This window comes from Megascapheus bottae, chromosome 5 (genome assembly GCF_031878675.1).
Source record: "Megascapheus bottae isolate mThoBot1 chromosome 5, mThoBot2.hap1, whole genome shotgun sequence".
In the NCBI taxonomy this organism is placed as follows: domain Eukaryota; kingdom Metazoa; phylum Chordata; class Mammalia; order Rodentia; family Geomyidae; genus Megascapheus; species Megascapheus bottae.
The window spans coordinates 76,966,876-76,973,882 of record NC_143513.1 but is presented as its reverse complement, the minus strand read 5'-3'; the positions used below and the strand labels follow the sequence as shown (position 1 = coordinate 76,973,882).

General features: G+C 38.7%; 1 pseudogene; it reads left to right on the top strand.

The window, feature by feature from the left end:
* Window positions 1-3,721: 3,721 nt before the first annotated feature.
* LOC150063678 (olfactory receptor 9A1-like) lies at window positions 3,722-7,007 on the top strand (annotated as a pseudogene).

Below are 7,007 nucleotides of genomic sequence, written 5' to 3'. Positions count from 1 at the left end.
TTCTCACTGACCAACAGGGTTTAGCCTGCTGACAGAATTTGTTTCCTCCTCAGAGCCTGTGACTATACTACAGAAACTTCAGAGACTGAACCGATACTAGAACTATCTAGATGGTAGCATGGGTAAAAGGTGGATGGTCTCAGCTTCTGGGATCCCTATTTCTGTTTCCAAAAGATCCTATTCACATGCTTCCCCTGCAAGCTCTATAGAGGGAGGCCTCTGTCATGCTCAGTTGAGAGCAGACTTGGGGTAAGGTTCCTACAGCTGAATTTGGAGAAGAAAAACATTAGGCATAGGAATGGTGGGTTGGCCTGGAAAGGACAGAAATCTGCTCAGTGATACCTTGAGGGGAAAAAAATCATCACTCCAAGGTGGGAGGGCTAAAAAACTAGATCTCTATTCTTTAGCACTTCCCTGAAAATACAGTAAAGCTATAAATCTTGTCCTGGTATGAAATTCTATGATAGCATGTGTACCTCCTTATCCCTGGAATTTGGGTAAACAAATTCCCTTTCCCTTGCAGTTTATTTCCAAACCCTCTTAGTTGAATATACTTTAAGAATTTAAGTTTTGGGCCTCAGTATTACAGCATATTCCACTATTCCATTCTAGAGAGATTTAGACAGCAGGTATATATCCCCTGACCTCAAAAAGATGTACACTGATTGGCATCATGTTAGTTCCAGTACCACTGGTTGAACAGAGTGAAATGCAAAGAATAAGAAGGGCCATAGAAGGAAATGTAGAATGGAAGCAAGGAGTGGGCATAGAGAAGAAAGAGGATACCAGGAAATAGAAGTTATGAGAACAAACAAGGGCTCATTTAGAACACTGAAAGAAAGTTAAGAAAGAAATAGAAATCTCTCAGACCCCTTGGCTATTATCTGTATCCAAAGGAAAAGACAAACAACATACATATCTTAGAAGAGAAAAGAAGATGCATTGGTTTTTTTGAGGATAAGACTACATAAAACTTAGTCATTAAAGCAAATACAGTTCCCATTTGCCTTTAATATCAATATACTGTTATAAAACACATTATTGATCATGTTTATCATTAGTCAAAATAGAATGTTGTGAATTGTATCTTTTATTACAACACTAAATTCCTTCTTTTTTTTTTTGCCAGTCCTGGGCTTGAGCTCAGGGCCTGAGCACTGTCCTTGGACTTTCTTAAGGCTAGAGCTCTACCACTTGAGCCTCAGCACCACTTCTGGCTTTTTTCTATGTATGTGGTACTGAGGAATCGAACCCGGGTCTTCATGCATGCTAGGCAAGCACTTTAACCACTAGGCCAAACTCCCGGCCCCTAAATTCCTTCTTTATAGTGCTAAGATTTACAAATTTTTTAGTTCATTAGCAAGGCTACTTACATTTTAAAAACGAGATAATGTACTAGTATTAGAACTGGCTTGAAGGAATTTACCAGGAAGAATTGTTTAGGAGGGAGGGAGATATTGAAATTAGGTTAATAGCATGTAGAAATATAATTTCTGTCATGTTATTAGCAATCATGTTATTAGCGAGAATTAAAGAATGGGGAGAAGTGTTATCTGTGGTGAAGAAAAGAATCATCAAATTCAAACTCAGATAACAGAAAGGGAATAACATCTTTCAATAAAAGAGAACTGCATTTACCACACTTCTTGTCTTAGGACAGAATAATTGCAGGTGCTTGAGGTCAGGAAATGTGAACATCTAGGAATTCCTGTGGTCAAAGCCCAAATTTCCCATGAGCTAAAAAGATACCTGTGTACAATTCTAAAAGAAGCCAGTTGGGTTTCGGTGAGGGTGAAGAGAATTGAAGGCATGTGTGAACAAAGGTATAAAGCCACTAACCAGGAAGTGGCTCTGATGCTTAGAAAGGTAGGCACATATGTCCTTTATTAGGCAGAATTTGTTTTAAAAACTGGATTTTAGTAAATCATTGTTTTACAGTTTGAGTTTGTTTCTAGTATATTGTGTGAAACTGTATAGATTTCATATACTTTATGGTGACTTAGTTTCTTTCTTGTAAAATAAAACAGTGATAACCAGCTCACAAAATTTTGTACATGTTGAATGAGATCCCTTTATGTAGCTCAATGGCAAAAGGAATATCAGGCAAATCCATTTGAGGAGGCCTTAAAGTTAAGGTATTCAATCCAAGATTTCGTCAGTTGGTTAGAAGCTGAGTGCAGGCAAGCCACTTCATTTCTGAAAATTTGTTCATTCATTTATAATGTGGAAATAAAAATCAACCCAAGTCAGAGGGAGTCCTTCCAAACATCTGTGGGCTTATCCAGCAAAACCTAGAGGTCACATTGGGCCCATATGGGCCCAGCTAGGTCATCCAAGTCACATTCATTAATAGAACAATCTGCTATCAGCAGAGCCACAGCAGAGCCTAGACTACATTGGCAGGGACTCTACTGCGCAAAAATAAAAGTTTATTGCTGTTTACCACCAGAGTTTTGTGGTTATTTCTTATATAGAAAAAGCTAGCTGTTCCCATCTCCTAAATGCTTTCTTCTTCCCTCTCTGGTCCTCTAGTAGACTGCATTCCCCACAATCAGAATAATATTTTAACAAAACATTAGATTCTGTCACTCTAACTTGCACTTTTAGTCTGTGTGTGTGTCCTTGCCAATGAGGTATGTCTCTTGAAGAATACTAATAATTAGATCATTTAAAAAAATTTTTTTTGCCAGTCCTGGGCCTTGAACTCAGGGCCTAAGCACTATCCTTGGGCTTTCTCAAGGCTAGAGCTCCACCACTTGAGCCACAACATCATTTCTGGCTTTTACTATGTATATGTGGTGCCGAAGAATCGAACCCAGTCTTCATGCATGCTAAGCAAGCACTTTACCACTAGGCCAAACTCCCGGCCCCTAGATCTTTTTAAGCCAACCATCTAATCTGTTTTTGGTTGGCAACTTAAGACTATTTGTATTTAGAGCTGTTGTGAAGTGTTTGCTGATTCTGGCAATTTTTTCTGGTTGATTTTTTTTCTTTCTCTCTTGTTTCTCTTAGGATTTCCCTTGCTTAGTGAATTGGACTTTTTTTTTTTTTTTTTTTGCTCTTTCCTTCTCATTTGTGGATCCATTCCCTGCCCCACCCCTTGAATTTAAACTTGCTTCACCTCTCACATTTTTAATTGTCTTTCTTCTGTGCCTAGGATTCGTTTAAGCATCTTCTACATGCTGCTTTAGTGATCTTGCATTGCTACAGTTTGCACTTACTCTGAAATATCGTTATTTCTTAATTGATTTTTAAAGAGTGCTGTATACACTACACTTGATTGACTGTAATTTAACTTCAGAATTAAAACATATCATTCCATGCTTTCTTGATTTTAACATTTTTGCTCAGATGTCTGCTGTAATAAATTTGTAATTGTTCTTTTGTTGCCTTTGTACATAAAGTGGGAAAATTTTTTGCATCTTTCAATATTCTTTTTTCTGTAATTTTAGCATTCTGACTATAGTAAAATGTTAAAAAAAAAAAGCCAATTTCTGGTTATGTCTATTAAGACTTTCCATCTTTAAGTATCTTCTTTGCCTAATTTCTTCAAACTTTTATAGTTCTCAAGCTAGATGCTAAAGGCTCACTCCTGTAATTCTAGTTTCTTGAGAGGATGAAACTGGGAAAACCAAGTCAGCACAGACAGAAAAAGCTGCATGACTCTATCTTTACTGAGAAAAACTGGATAAAATGGTATATACATGACAAATCAGCAATTATGGGGAGCCTAAAATCAGATAATGGTCCAGGGGTGTGCCTGGACAGGACACAAGAACAGTATACCTAAGTGTCAGTGAGCCTGTGTAAAAAGCATGAAGTCTTGAGTTCAAATTCTGATACCACCAAAAAAAAAACATTAACTTTTATATTTTTTATTGTTGAACTACTTCACCTCTCCAGTTAGGTTTACTTCCTAGGTATGTTTTGAGGTTATTCTGAATGGGATTGTTTTCTTCATTTATTTTTCATCCTGTTTCTTGTTGGTGTATAGAAAGGCTACTGAGTTTTGTATACTGATTTTGTGTTGTGCTATTTGCTGAAAGTGTCAGCTTTGAAGAGTTATCTAGTGGAAACTTCAAGGTTTGCAATATGTAGTGTGCAAATAAGGATAGTTCAAATTTTTATACCATGCAAATATGTAGTGTTCAAATATGTAGTGTGCAATAAGTACTGGGGAACAGGTAGTGGGCAAATGGGGATAATTCGATTTCATTTCTGTTGTGACTCTTAGTTCTTTATCTTTGCCTACTACTATAGCTAAAGTCTCAAGCACTATATTTCTTTTATTTTTTATTTTATTTATTCATTTTTTGTCGGTCATAGACTTGAATTCTGGCCTGGGGCACTGTCCCTGAGCTCTTCAGCTCAAGGCTACCACCCTAACCCTGAGCCACAGCACCACTTCCAGTTTTCTGGTGGCTAATTAGAGATAAGTCTCATTGACTTTAGTGCCCAGGCTGGTTTTGAACCACGATCCTCAGATCTCAGCCTCCTGGGTAGCTAGGATTATATGCAAGAGCCACCCAGCACTCAGCTAAGAACTATATTTAATAAGACAAGTGAAAGTTAATGACCCTATTTTTTCTCCAGGTTTTAGAAGAGATGCTTTCAGTTGTTTCCTACTAAGTAGACTGCTAGTGGTATATGGCATTTATTAGTCCCAGTTTCTTTGGGGCTTGTTATTTGATATAATTTTGCCAAGTAATCATTCTATATATAGTGAGATGATTGGAGTAGAGGCATGGCTCAAGAGTAGAGTGCCAGCCTATAAGTATGAAGCCCTGAATTCAAATGCTAGTCCCATACACAGACACACACATACACAGACACACAAATACACACACACACACACACACATACATACAAAGAGATGATGATGTAACTTTAATCCCTGATTCTATTTATATAGTGGATTACATATCTTGATTTGCATAAATTGATCCATCCTTGCATCTCTGCAATAGAACTAATGTGATTGATGTGACTACATTATATGAACATTTTAACACACTGCTGAATTTTGTTTGCAAGTATTTCATTGAGAATTTTTGTATCTATTTTCACCAGACTAGCATTTTCTCTTTTGTATGTCCCCTATAGTTTTGACCTCAAATTAGTTTGCAAGTACTCTTTTCCTTTCCATTTTATGAAATAATTGGAGGAATGTAAATTTTAGTCCTTTAAATTCTGCTAAAACTCAGGAGGTAATGTACAGAACCTCTTACACCTACTTTAGTCTCACTGCAACAAATGCATGCTCTGATAACATGTGGTTTGTCAACCACATATATAACATATAACTTCTACAGTATTTTTATGGCTAGATGGTAGACTATTCTAACATACTAAATGTAACCACTATAAACCATGTAGATACCAGTGACAGAAAAGAAAAGCATTAACAGAAAAAAGTAAGCATTTAATTTTTGTTGAAGAAACAGTTAATTTCAGGTGATAAATGTAAAGAGATCTTACAGAGGTGTTAGAGAGGGAAGACTATGTATGTTCTTTTAGGCACAATAATGAGCAAGTTTCCCTTAGCTATAACATTCAAAGAAATAGCCACAGGAAGTGAGAAACAAATCCAGAAACACTAAAGGACTTAAGTCCTTGGTTCTCGTCTGTATTAGTGACAGATGAACCTGTAATTTCCAATTTCATTTGGAGGAAAGCATGGTTGCAACAGGAGCTGGTTCTGAGAAGACTTCCCAAACCTGTTGTTGGACTGGATTGAGATCATGACCGTTTGTGTGCAGGGTGTTCACATTTAGTGACTTAGCTCATGCTATATGTAGGGCTTTGGCATTCCTGAAAACAGAACATGTTGCATTTGGGCCCAGATGGGAGGAATCAAACCAGAGCTTCCTGCAAGCTATACAGACACTCTACCATTAGGCACAATCCTATCCATATCTGACTTCTTTTACTAGACAAAGTGTTTTTCACTCCATCTGATTTGCCACAAATACAAGAGTCTCATACTTCCCTAAGATGAGCCTATCTTAATATCCTCATTCCTCTTTTGTCCACTAGGCTACATAAGGAAGAGCTGCTCAGAACCCAAGGGTACAGAATTACACTAGCACCACAGAATTTCTACTCCTGGGCTTCCCTGGCTCCAAGGATCTGCACCATGTTCTCTTTGCCACCTTCTTCTTGGCTGCTCAGTGACCACAGCAGGAAACAGGATCAGCAGCAGCACATTTGTGCCAGTAAGCAGCTGCAGTCTCCCTGTACTTCCTCCTCAGCCACCTTTCTGTCTTGAAGGTCCTGCTGACCTCCACTGCTGTCCCCTTCATGGTCCAGGGGCTGCTCCTCCCCAGGATGCAGCTGATGTTCGTGGCTTCATGCTGTGCACAGCTCTATTTGTACCTGGCCCTGGGAAGCTCAGAGTTGGTATTAATAGGTATGATGGCGGTAGACCATTCCGTGGCTGTCTGTATCCCTTTAAGGTATGAGACCATCATGAGCAGCCACTCCTGCATCTGCATGGTAATTGTGGCATGGGTGTTTGGGTTCCTTTCTGAAATCTGGTTTGTCTACGCCACCTTTCAATTCACTTTCTGCAAATCAAATCTAATAGACCATTTTTACTGTGACCATGGACAACTGCTCAAACTCTCCTGTGATGACACCCTTTTCACAGAGCTTATCCTTTTCATAATGGCTGTTTTCGTATTATTGGTTCTTTGATCCCTACCATCGTCTCCCACACCTACATCATCTCCACCATCCTCAAGATCCCCTCAGGCTTTGGCTGGAAGAAAGCCTTCTCCACCTGTGCCTCCCACTTCACTTTTGTTGTGACTGGCTATGGCAGCTGCTTCTTCCTCTACGTGAAACCCAAGCAAACACAGATAGCAGAGTACAACAGGATAGCATCACTGCTGGTTTTAGTGGTGACTCTTTTTCAGAATCCTTTCATCTTCACTCTCTGGAATGAGAAATTCATACAGGCCTTTCAAAGTGGGATGAAACACCTCTATCAGCTTCTCAAGGATTAG